General features: G+C 33.4%; 1 pseudogene; it reads left to right on the top strand.

Annotated features, from left to right (window-relative positions):
- The first annotated feature begins 224 nt into the window (after positions 1 to 224).
- LOC140604374 (U2 spliceosomal RNA) lies at positions 225 to 322 on the top strand (annotated as a pseudogene).
- The last annotated feature ends 13,437 nt before the right edge of the window (positions 323 to 13,759 follow it).

Genomic DNA, 13,759 nt, shown 5'->3' with positions numbered 1-13,759 from the left:
AAAAGCAAGCAAGCAGGACACTTCTTGGTGCCACATATACTAATCTTCATGGAGAGAAAAACTTGAAATTTTTTTCAAACTGTTAAAAGTTATATGAAATAATAGAACAGTACTTAAGTACTAATTAGTATATTATTAATTACAGAAAAAATGATTGAATAATGAGCATTTTAGAATCTTGTTAATGTTAATCATTCAAACTTCAGCTTTAAAAATATTATGCAATCTCTTCTTGTCCTTTTGGCTAAGATCAAGTGTAGTATCTGTTCTTATCATTTTAAAAATATTATTCAAAAGCTGAAGTATTAAAATAGCAACATCTAAGATTTTTAAGCATAGACTCAACTGCTATTTTTTTTAAATTTTTTTATTGGAGTTCAATTTGCCAACATATAGCATGACACCCAGTGCTCATTCCGCCAAGTGCCCCCCTCAGTGCCAATCAACTGTTAATTTTTAATGAAAGTCCCCCTGAAATGTAATTACAGGGAAAGGATGTTTGTTATTATTCAATAGCTAGCAATATTATTTGTCTATAATGCACGTATTGTCATATCTTACCTACTCCTTTTTCCTGACCAAAGTTTTGATTTCCCACTTTTAAAAATTTAAATTCATGAATATGGAGTTATACTTCTTGACCCATGTGAAAACATTCATCATCATCTTCTCAACAAAATGTGAATTAATTGGTGATGACAGCATTTAAAGAATAGAACAAAAAATTCACCCCGTAATTATAATAAAAAATCTAAATCCACTGATGTTTAATAACTGTAGTCATTTCCCCATGCTAACATCAATATGAATGTTGACTGACACAAGTCACTTGTAAATTATTTACAGACAATTATTGTATCATTTTTACACCTATTGACATGTTATCGCCATGACCACCTACCTAAAGCACAGTGCATATCAAGAGCTGTCAAACTTGACACTTGCTATTAATAAGCATTTTATAACAGGCATCATTAGCAAAACAATTATCTTTGTGCCACTGAGTAAATGGAAACTAAATAATTTTTAGTTTAAATAATTTTTAAAGTCACAACTGCACAACAAGTGCATACAACCATGCTGATACTGAAGTTATGAGGTCACACGCTTATTAATATTGAAAATATGAAAACCATCAGTGTACTTCCTGTTTCATGGTAAAGCATTTTGTAACAAGATTTAACTTTTAATCCTTTACTGTTTTCAAGTTATAAAAATTTTAAATGTGCATATTTGGTTATAATGTTTTAGGATGGTGATATTAATGTAAATAGTAATAACTATATATCATGCACACTCACTGTGGTTAGGCATTTACATACACTACCTATATTATTCTTAGTAATCCTCAAAGGTTTTTATTGTCATTCTTTCTTTTCAGATGGCATAGTTACAGTTCAGTAAGGAAATTTCTTGTCCATTAACCTAATAAAAAGTAGAGTTGCTATAGGCAAAGGGGATTAAGAGGTAGAGATTTCCAGTTATAAAATATATAAGTCATAGGGATGAAAAATACAGCATAGAATTAATCAATAATATTGTAATAACTGAATGGTGACAGATGGTAACCACTTATCATGGTAAGTATTTTATAATGTATGTAATTGTGAAATCACTATGTTGTATACTTGAAACTAATATTGTATGTCAACTCTATTTTTTTTAAATTATTTTTTCTGATTATAAAACAAGTGCAAAAATCAGAATGCAAGGCAGTCTGTTTAGTATCCTAGCCTATTTCTAAACAAGCATTTTTATGTAGAAATCTACAGAGGAAAATAAATCCTAAATGTTAACACACACACACACACACACACACAACAGTAGAGCTACAATTACAGCATGGATATAAATCACTCATATACATTATCTTTCCAACAAACTATAATAAGGCCATCCTAAAAAACGAATACCAGAACCAAGTCAATTACCAGAACTAGATGCTTATCAATGAAATAAACCAGGATTTTCTATAGTGAAATGTGTTGTGGTGATATTTGTACAGAAGGGATTATAACAATGTAAAGGCATATTATTTAGTCTCCACATCATCAGAGGTATGTAATTCCTGTTACTCCTTCTTGTATTTTCTATCATTCTAAATGTGAGATCCAGAAAGGCTATGCATGTTTCAGCTCTGGAGTTTCTCAAATGGTCATGCAAATTACCACTTCTCTTACTCCTGTTATTTCTCTGGTAGGAAGGATCACTTGTTCAACGAATGAGAGCTCCATATCACTGAAGAATCCTATTCAAAAGATGTCAATTATTCTTGGTTTGAAAGTTCAAAAAGTAGAGTAAAAAAAATTGAATCTGTTTCAGATACTCTGCAGTGGCAAAGACTTTGCTTTGGTTGAGACCAAATTAACACTGCCTTTCCTACAAGAGTAGGATGGGTACATTATTCACAACTGTAAGTTTGAATGCCCTTTAATACAAATACTAATTATATAACTTGAAAACTGTCCCATTTCTTGACACATTAGAGATTATCTTTCTGAAAAAATATGTGTAAAAAACAACATAATGTGACCCATCTGTTTTTCTTTTTTTTTGGGGGGGGGGTGCAGAGGGAGAGAGTGAGGTTGTTAAGCAGGGTCCACACCCAACATGGAACCCAGTGCAAGGTTCAGTCTCATGACCCTGAGATCAAGACCTGAGTCAGTATTGAGAGCTGGATGCTTAATTGACTGAGCCACCCAGATGCCCTGTTTTCCTTTCCTGGTCACAAGTATTCCAATAATTAATTGGAATTTTCACACTTGTATACATACTACAAGAAAAAGTAGTACTAAAGATTTAATGAATTCAGTAATGGATATTCTTAAAAGTCTAAAATCAGCTTTCTTCAATGTGTGCTTGCTAGAAATCCTTCATCAGAATTAACAGGATGCTCATTGAAAATACATATTTCTGACTCTATTGAGGTCTACTGAATCTGAATCTGTGGGTTGGTACTTAACAGATTCCCAAGAGAATCTTAAACACACTAATCTTAACAGATTGCATTTAGAGCAGTTTTAGGTTCATAGCAGTATTAGGTAGGAGTACCAGAATTCCTATATACTTGCTGCCTCACAGCTTCCCCACCATCAACATCTCATACCAGAGTGATCCATTTGTTACAAATAATGAACCTATACGGACACATTATTTCACACAAAGTTCATATTTTATATTAAGGTTCATGCATGAAAACTCTATGGGTTTGGACAAATGTAAAATGACATATGTCTACCATTATAGCACCATGCAGAGTATTTTCACTGCTCTAAAAATTCTCTGTGCTCTATTTCTCCTTTCCTCCTTTATATATATTTTTTGGCTTTTATATTTAATTCTGTATATTGCAAACTTTCCAATATCCCTTATAAGTTTGAGGAGGTTTTGTTGATGTTTTTTGGATTTTTTATATAGATAATCATGTTATCTGTGAAAAAGGACAGTTTTATTTATTTCTTTCTAATTAATAATCTTTATTCCTTTCATTTTATGTCCTTTTTAATCTACTCTTACTGCATTAGCTAGGAATTATAGTACAATGTTGAAAAGGAGTGGTGAAAGGGGAAATTTACTCCTGGTCTTACTGGGCAAATGAGGGCAATTTTTTTATACATGCATATATATGCAAGTCAATCACTTTCCTAAATACCAGCAGTGAACAAGTGGAAATTCAAAACACAATTCCATTTATAATAGCACCCTAAATATGAAAACAGATAGAAATCCAATAATGTAAGTACAAGATCTACATGAAGAAAACTATAAAACTTTGATGAATGAAATTAAAGAAATAAATGTAAAAATAGTTCATGTTCATAGATAAAAAGATTCAATATTTTTTAATTGTTAATGAAAATAAGCTTTATTACATCAAGTAATAAATACATACAAAGATGCAAACAGTTTTAGTCATTTTCTTCCAGATGTTTGGATCAACTTACAGGAAAAGCAGAACTGAAATCCACACAGTCTTAGTAGGAAAATTTTGGTGGGGGAGGGGGAGTTCTTGTTAGGTTACGTTTGGTAGGTTGTTCTTTCTTCTGTATTTATAACTCGTGCATTTTTTAAATTGACCTCAAAGCACTAATAGTCATGCAAGCAAATGCTTAATTGAGCTCAAAAGAAGTTGTATTAAGCAGAATCCACACCATGTGGCAAATGTAGGCACTCAAAACAAAACCCTCAGAGTTGTATTAGCTTATGAAAGAGAATGGAAAACTTTTAGTGGGAAAGCTTCTAGTTTCTCACCATTAAAGTATGTTGAGAACTGTAGCTTTTTAGCAATATTCTTTTTCAAGTTGAGGATTTCCTTTTATGACTAGTTTACTGAGTATTTACTATGAATGAGTTTTGTGGATTTTTTAAATGCTTTTTCTGCATTTATTGATATATTTTTTCTTTAGATGATGTGATGAAATACTTTAATTGATTTTCATATGTTGAATCAGCTCACATATCTTGGACAAATTCCACTTGGTCATGGTGTGTAATTATTTTTATGTAGTATGTTCAAGTCTATCTGCTAATATTCTGTTAAAAGTGTTTGCATCTATGTTCATGAGAGATATGGATTTGTAATTTTTTTCCTTGTAATCTCTTGGCCTCATAGAATATATTAGGAAATATTGCTCCTGCTTCAATCTTCTGAAATAAATTGTAGGGAACTGGTATAATTTCTTCCTTAATTGTTTCGTAGAATTCAATAGTAAACTCATCTGGACCTGGTAATTTATATTTTGGTTATTTATTATTGATTCAGTATATTTAATAGAAACAATCATTTACATATTGTTTATCTTTCTTTCAAGTCTTAATAGGTTGTGTCAGTCAAGGAACTGGTCCATTTCAACTAGACTGTCAAATTTGTGTGCGGAGTTGGTCATAGTATTGCTTTATTTTGCTTTTAATGTCTATGGGTTCTGTAGTGATGTATCTTTCATTTCTAAAAGTAGTTTGTGTCCTTTCTCTTTTTTCTTATTTAACATGACTAGAAGATTATTGGTTTTATTGATCTTTTCAAAGACCAGTTTTCGTTTCATTGATTTTCTCTCTTGATTTACCCTGTTCAAGTTCATTACATTTTGCTCTAATTTTTATGATTTCTTTTCTCTTGCTTATTTTGGATTTAATTTGCTATCCTTTTTCTAGTTTTGTAAGGTGGAAGCTTAAATTTTTGATTTTTGATCCTTCTCATTCACTAACATATATTCATTGCTATAAATTTTTCTTTATACACTGCTTGACTACATCCCACAAGTATTAATGAGTTGTGTTTCCATTTATGGTAGCTCAAAATATTTTAAAATTTCCCTTGAGATTTCCTCTTTGGCCCACATGCTATTTAAAAGTGTGTTGTTGGGGCAGCTGGTGGTTTGGTGCCGCCTTCAGCCCAGTGCCTGATCCTGGAGACCTGGGATTGAGTCCTGCGTCGGGCTCCCTGAATGGAGCCTGCTTTTCCCTCTGCCTGTGTCTCTTCCTCTCTCTCATAAAGTAAATAAAATCTTTAAAAAAATTGGGATCCTTGGGTGGTGCAGCGGTTTGGCGCCTGCCTTTGGCCCAGGGCGCGATCCTGGAGACCCAGGATCGAATCCCACGTCGGGCTCCTGGTGCATGGAGCCTGCTTCTCCCTCGGCCTATGTCTCTGCCTCTCTCTCTCTCTCTCTCTCTGTGACTATCATAAATAATAAATAAAAATTTAAAAACATAAAAATAAAAATAAATAAATAGAAGTGTGTTGTTTAATGTCCAAGTATTTGGAGATTTTCCAGATATCTTTCTGTTACTGATTTCTAGTATAATTCCATTAAGGTACAAGAAAGATGCTTGATTTCTATTCTTTTAAATTAATGAGGTATATTTTAGCTTGATGAATGTTCCATGTAAACTTGAGAAGAATGTGTATTCTGCTACTGTTGGATAAAGTAGTTTATAGATGTCAATTACATCCAGTTAGTGGTTTTATTGATTTATTATGTTCTTATTGATTTTCTGCCTGCTGAATCTGTCCATTTTTAACAGGATGTTGCTGAAAGTCTCCAACTGTAATAGTGGATTTATTTCCTTCTCCTTAAAATTCTATCAGTTTTTGGCTCATTTGTTAGGTGCATACATGCTAAGAGTTGTTATGCCTTCCTTATCATTACATATCATATGCCCTTCTTTATCACTGATAACCATCTTCAGCTTTGAAGCCTTTTTTGACATTTATATAGCTGCTTCTTTTTTCTCTATTCATGTAATTACAGTTTATATTGTATTTATATTTAAAGTGGGTTGCATATAGATGGTAAGTATTTGGGTCTTGTTTTTGATACATATGACAATCTCCATGTTTTATGTGGTGCATTTGGACCATTGACATTCAAAGTCATTATTTATACATCTAAGTTAATGTTACTTATATATTAACATTTTCTCTTTTTACTGCTCACGTTCATTGTTTCTATTTCAAGAACTGCTTCTATTTCTTGATATTGTTACTGTTTTATAGTATTCCACTATTTTTCTGACATTTTGGTTTTAATAGATTATTTTATATGATTTTATATTTTTTAGCATAATAGTTATACTCTTCTTTTAAAGCCATTTTATCAGTTGCCTTAAAGTTTGCAATATACCCTTATAAATAATCCAAGTACACTTTCAAATAACACTGTATCATTTTACAGGTAATGTGAGTACTTCATAATAATAAGATAATCCAAATTTTTCCTTACATTCCTTTGGATCATTGCTGTCATTCATTTCTATCACATGCAAGCATACATAATCAGATTCACTATTACTGTTCTGATCAATTAAGAATAAGAAACAGAAAAGTAATGTTCTACCTTCATTTGTTCCTTCTCCTATGTTCTTTCTTTGTATAGATTTGTACTTCTGACTTTTATCATTTTTTTTCTCTCTAAAGAGTCTCTTTTAGGGGCACCTGGGTGGCTCAGTGGTTGAGCATCTGCCTTTGGCTCAAGTCATGATCCTGGGGTCCTGGGATCAAGTCCTGCTCCCTTGGGCAAGCCTACTTCTCCCTCTGCCTATGTCTCTGCCTCTCTCTCAGTGTCTCTCATAAATGAATAAATAAAATCTTAAAAATTTTAGAAAAAGAACCTCTTTTGGCAACAATTCTTCAACTTTTGTTTGAGAAAGACTTCATCTTTCACTTTTGAAGGATAATTTCACAGGGTACAGAATTTTAAATTGGTGTTATTTTTTTTTCTCAATACTAAACATTTCATTCTATTCCAATTTTTTTTTCATGGCTTTGGAGTGACTAGATATAATTCTTATCCCTTTTTCTCTATAATTAAGATGTTTACTCTGATTTCTTTCAAACTCTTTTTTTAACTTTCTTCTGTTTAAATATGATATATCTACATGTAGATTTTTGTGGCATTTATCCTTCTTGGTGTTCATTGGGCATCTCATATTTGTGGTTTGGTGTCTGGCATTAATTTAGGGAAATTCTCAGTCATTATTTTTTCAAATATTTCTTCTGTTCTTTTTGTTTCCTCCTGTTATTCCCATTACATATATGTTACATCTTTTGTGGTTGTCCCATCGTTCCTATATATTATTCTGTTCTTTTTTTTTCCGTTTAATCATATTTCTGTTTGCTTTCCAGTTTTGGAGATTTCTATTGAAATATCTTCAAACTCAGAGATCCTTTCTCAGCCATGTTGGGTCTACTGATTAACCCGTTAAAGCATTCATCATTTATGTTACAATGTTTTTGACCTCTAGCATTTCTTTTTGGTTCTTTCTTAGAATTTTAATCTTTCTGTTTACATTGACCATCTGCTCTTGCCTACTATCTACTCTATCCAATAAATTGTTTAAAATATTAATCATAGTTGTTTTAAAGCCCTTACCTGATAATTTCAATATCCCTGTCATGCCTGGTTCTAATGCTTTCTCTGTCTCTTTAAATTATTTTTTTTGCCTCTCAATATTACTTGTAATTTCTTTCTTAATGTACTGGGTACAAGGAACTACTGTAAATAGGCCTTTAGTAATGTGGCAGTAAGTTGCTGGGGGCAGGAAGAGGTGAAACATTCTATAGTCTTAAGATTCGGTCTTATCAGTAAGCCTATACCTCTGAACTATAAGCTTCATAATCATTTCTTGGCTTTCTTTTCCCCTCTCAGATGGAAGAGGATGGGGCCTGGAATTGGGTATTTTCCTTCTCTCAGTTGGAAGGCTAAACCTGGCTTGAGTTGGATATTTGTTTTTCCTAAGTCAATTAGGCTCTGGCACAATGGGATTTTTCTCCAATACTTAATGTGAGAATTTGTTCTAGTTTATGAAAATAAAAGTCACAAGAGTATGGGGGCCCGCTATTACTGAGTCCACTTGACTATTTTAACTCTCGGATCTGTCCAAATCTAGCCTCCAGCAATTATTGTCAATTATTCTATAGGTTTTCCTACCCTGCCATTGGTTCCTGCAGCAGTATTTGCTTTAGTAAGAAATGACTCCTTATATTCACCCAATTGTCTCAATTTGGGGGCAACCAGTTTGCCCTCTGACCTCACTACTATTTTAAATCTAAGATGAGTCGATAATTTTTCAGTTTGATCAGATTTTTTACTTCTTGTTAGGACAAGGTAGCAATTTTCAAGCTCCCTACCTGCAAGACCAAAACCTGAAAGACAACACACAATTGCTATTTGGGGGAATGACATCTATCTAGAACATGAGGAAAAATTTGAACCCCCATTCTTTTCAGATGAACACTGAATGTAAGATTAGTTTGATGACTGCAGGCTTTAACAGATATATTTAAATTAATAAGAGACTTCAGTGTACTTGGACACTATATATTTCTTTTTTTCAAAATTTTATTTAAATTCTCATTAATTAATATACTGTAATATTTGTTTTAGGAGTTGAATTTAGTTTTTTATCACTTGAATGATTCATAACACTCCATGCTCAACAACTGAGGGTTTCTGGAGGAGAGGTGGTGGGTGGACAGAGTAACTGAGTGATGGGCATTAAGGAGGTACATGATGTAATGAACACTGGGTGTTATATGCAACTGATAGATCCCTGAGCTCTGCCTCTGAAACTGATAATATACTATATGTTAATTAATTGAACTTAAATTTAAAAAAAATTAAAAATAAAATAAAATGTTAAAAAAGCGAAAATATCAACAACGGAAAAAGGATGAAGACCTTAGGTATAATATGGCAAATACTACTCATTTTGAAAAACTTCTCACACTACCATATGCAATAAGAATTCAGATTCATTCATGTACAAGGCACATACTATTGAAATTCTATTCTGTGGCAGACACTGTCTCATGTACTAGAGGTAGAGTTTGAAAGAAGTCACATTGTCTAATCTAAAAGAGATGTTATAATTAAATATTTGCACAAATAATTGTGTTTTCATGAGATTTTTTTAAACCTGTTTGCCTGAAAAAATGGATAAGGAATAGAACTAAACAAAGAAAAGCAAATTATTTATAACCCCTAAGACTCATAAAAAGTAAAACCTTAGAAGTTCAAACAAACAGAAGCCTCTTCAATCTTTGGCTCCTGTAGCCACCACAGTCCCCTCCATCTGTTGGCTCTCACAGGGGAAAGGATTCCAGCTACACCACTGGGGCTTTACTTGGAGGTTGTGTTGCGTGCTATGTGCTTGCTTTTACTCTCCACTCCACCTTCCAGGCCATAATTGAAGTAATAATTGTTCGTTGTTTTTCTCTCACCATTGCAAATTTGTCTTGTCTGACTTTGTACTAAGCATCCCCCCTGCTGTGTAGCCTGACAGATTTTTTCTTATCCCCTTATAAGGGAAAATAAACCAAATATCCTCACTTTCAAGACAGTTTATGTAGGGCTGCCATGTTAACTTCTGCTTTATGCAGTTTTTAAAAACTGCTGCAGAATTCCAATGGTCTCGAACATAGCAAGGAATTGTGATAAAACCAAAGAAACAAAATAAGAGAGTAAATGTGAACTTGGTTTGAAATTTCTTGCATTTTTTAATGTTATCCTTTAGGTTTGCTATCTTTTAACTGCTTTAAATTGTTGCATTAGATGAAGCTCCAAAGTCTTTAATTATTGTTATAAAACCATTTTTTGGATAAATCTATAGGTAAAAAAATAAAGCTATAGGTAAGGTTACAATGCATTAAATTATTTTTGCTTATTTTCCAATGTATTAATAGAATTTTTTGCAGTCCTACATTTAAAAAAAGAAGGATCAATATTTCTCTCTGAATGTTAAAATTTCTTTCAAATTAATAACAAAACTCCTTCAAATATAAAAAGGTATAGATTATATAAAGCAATATTCATTTAGGAAAATTATGAAGGGCACATAAACTTATGAAAGCTATTTAATCATACTATTATTAATCAATAAGTGCCAAGCGAAACAATATGATACATCTTATAGTTCAAAACATGTAACAGTGATGGCTTTAATGATAATCAATTCCTGTGAATTTGGGTCATTGCCAAAAGTGTAACATATCTCCAGATGGAACATAATTTTGTCCAGTTTTCCAGAGAACAATTTTAGCACAGCATCTTAATATTAAGTCCATCAAGTTTTATTACATCTTATTCAAAGAATTTAACTAAAGACTTATTAAAGTTGTATGTATATGAAATGCATATAAATATTTTAACAATATTTAGCTATCATGATAGATTACCAGAAAAATATAAAACAATATTAAAATTCAGTAAAATTATTATTAAAGTATTGTTTATATTTTATTGTACACTGTTTCTACATCCATGTTTTTAAAATTTAAAATAAGAATTATTTAAAATCTGGGCAGCCTGGGTGGCTCAACAGTTTAGTGCTGCCTTCAGCCCAGGGTGTGATCCTGGAGACTGGGGACCGAGTCCCACGTCGGGCTCCCTGCATGGAGCCTGCTACTCCTTCTGCCTGTGTCTCTGACTCTCTCTGTGTCTCTCATGAATAAATAAATAAAATTTTAAAAAAGGAATTATTTAAAGTCTGAATTTTCTAAATCTTAATAAGAGTGTATTTCTTTGGTGTTGTAAAATGTTTTAACTAGGTTGGTAAAGTTGCTTTTATATTACTTATTTGGTTTTACTTCCACAAAACAGAATCCATTTCAATTTTTCAGGGCAAGGTATTAAAATATGTCTAATTTGTCTAACTTATGCTCAAGTATTCTTTTAAGTCTCACTCATTCTATGAAGCTAACCTATTCTCTCTTAGGTGGCTTTGGTAGTTTCTATGTAAATGCTCCAATTGCACATTGTTCACTAACAACTAACACAGTTGACAATCTTTCTTTTTGGGTATGATTTTACACCAGACCTTAAGATCTTCATGGTAAGGACCATGACTTTTGCTTTTAATATTTCAGTGCCTCACACTGAAGCACCTTGTACACCGTGAGCACATATAAGCATCTGTTTAACAGCTGTCCTAAGTCAGGGATATCAAATATGTACCATTCATACCATGGTTCCTAATAGACTCCATGCTTTATTACCCATTATTAATTAGCCATGGCAATCATTTCTTCTTCATTTATACTTGGCTTCAGATCTTTCTTGACATAATACTCCATGCAGCCACTGCCTAATAATTAATTTAGACGTGTGTGCTGAGACCTACTCTCTCTACCTACTTTAAACCTTCTAAGTAATCTAAGACTCTAGGCATGCTTGTTTCTACCAACCTGTAACTTTTCTACCTAACTCTTATTGTGCTTTTCTATTCAAGTCAGTAAACTTGTAGCCTGGCTTGATTGTGTCCAAGGCATATGGGCAAGTGTTATAAACCTCCTCTTCTGTCACCCTAGGAGTCAAACCTTGCTTTTGTACATGTCATCTGTGACAAGGGCAAGGATCTTACTCCTCACTTTATGACACTGGAATCCACCTTGGTTCCATGTGAGGCTATGGCTAAAGGAAGTTACATTGCCCTGGCCAAAACAGATTGGTCCTGCCAGCATTTGAGGCTAATATATATTTGTAAGTAACTTTGATAAATTCTGCACAGAGGGATGCTCTAGCCCTAAACAAGCTCCAGGGTGAGAAAAATAATAGAGAACCATTACGTGGTCCCTCAGGGCATTGCCAGACACTCAAAAGACAGAAGCACGACTAAGTTGAGAACAAGGTCTATATTTTCCCTTCTGGCACCAGTATGATATACCAGGAAAATGGGCTACTATCCATATAGTCACCTCTGAGATGGAGTTAGGGGATGGTAGGCATGCATACCAAAATGCCAATATGATCTTATCAAAATGTATCACCTTCTATCTTTAATAAACATTCCCTGGTTTTCATCTATATTTTACTAGATTCCAGAGTTTTGATCAAATTGATTCTGACAGTAATTGTCAGCTCAGTTGTTGCTTCAGTGGGGGATGGGTCCTTGGAATTCCTACTCCCCTGTTTTAAGCCTCAGATTAACTTTTATCTTCTAGCACAGTATTTGCAAATTATTCTCTTGCTTCTGTCTTAACAGCCCACATCCAGGCTACAATATACTTTTATAATAGATAAAAGTGGAGAGCCTTGGATGTAGGGTGAGAAATTCAAACTTAACTGCACAATGTTAATTTGACTTAAAAAATAGAAAATAGGGATCCCTGGGTGGCTCAGTGGTTTAGCACCTGCCTTTGGCCCAGGGTGTGATCCTGGAGTCCCAGGATAGAGTCCCACATCAGGCACCCTGCATGGAGCCCACTTCTCCCTCTGCCTGTGTCTCTGCCTCTCTCTCTGTGTGTCTCTCATAAATAAATAAAATTTAAAAAAAGGAAATAATGATAAACAGAGCTACAAGGTAATTTCCTGCTAAATTATCTATGCTGAAATCTACAATAATACTTTTTACCTTTTCTCTGTACAATCACACATTTAATATCCTTCACTTTCTAGCTTAACTTTTAGATCTCTATATTAGGTTTAATATTCTTCTCTGGCAGGGTTTTCATCTCCAATAAATAGATGGTACTGAAAGAAAAAAATAAAATACTGACACATTTAAAGGAGATATTTCTTTTGTAAGTGAACTCTTTTTTGTGTGCTTTGGGGTTTAGTAATAACAATCATATTACCAAATCTTAGTTAATTGGTTTCATTATTTAAGAAATCCTATTCCTGATGATAATTATTTGACAATTTCTATTTATTTATTTATTTATTTATTTATTTATTTATTTATTTATTTTAGAGGGAGAGAGAAGGGGAGAGAGAGAGAGAGAGAGCAGGGGAAGGGTCGGGGGGAGGGGAGAGCATCTCAAGCAAACTCCTCACTTTGTGCAGATCTCATTGCAGGGTTTCATCCCAAGATGCTGAGATCATGACCTGAGCCAAAATCCAGAGTCAGACACTTAGCCAATTAAGCCATCCAGGAGCTCTGATGATTGTGAGTTAGATCAATAGCTTCTATATTTGAGGGTGTGATTTTATAAAACGAAAGATGAAAGATTTAAATAAACAAAAACTATTTATTCCTAGAGATACATTTCTATTAGTATTAGGGCATATTCCACATACCATTCTTTATAGTCGGTTTTTTCTTTTAATTCAGATTTGAGTGGATTAGGATTAGGGTCAATTCTTGTATCATAATACACAATGTCTACTGTCTCTTATATTTTCTTTGTTTTAAAAAGTATAGGGAAAAAAAAAGTATAGGGGCACCTGGGGTGGCTCAGCATTTGAGCGTCTGCCTTCAGCCCAGGTCATGATCCTGGAGGCCCAGGATCCAGTCCCACATCGGGCTCCCTGCCTGGAGCCTGCTT

Source organism: Canis lupus, chromosome 14 (genome assembly GCF_048164855.1).
Source record: "Canis lupus baileyi chromosome 14, mCanLup2.hap1, whole genome shotgun sequence".
In the NCBI taxonomy this organism is placed as follows: Eukaryota; Metazoa; Chordata; class Mammalia; order Carnivora; family Canidae; genus Canis; species Canis lupus.
This window is presented reverse-complemented; position numbering and strand designations above follow the sequence as displayed.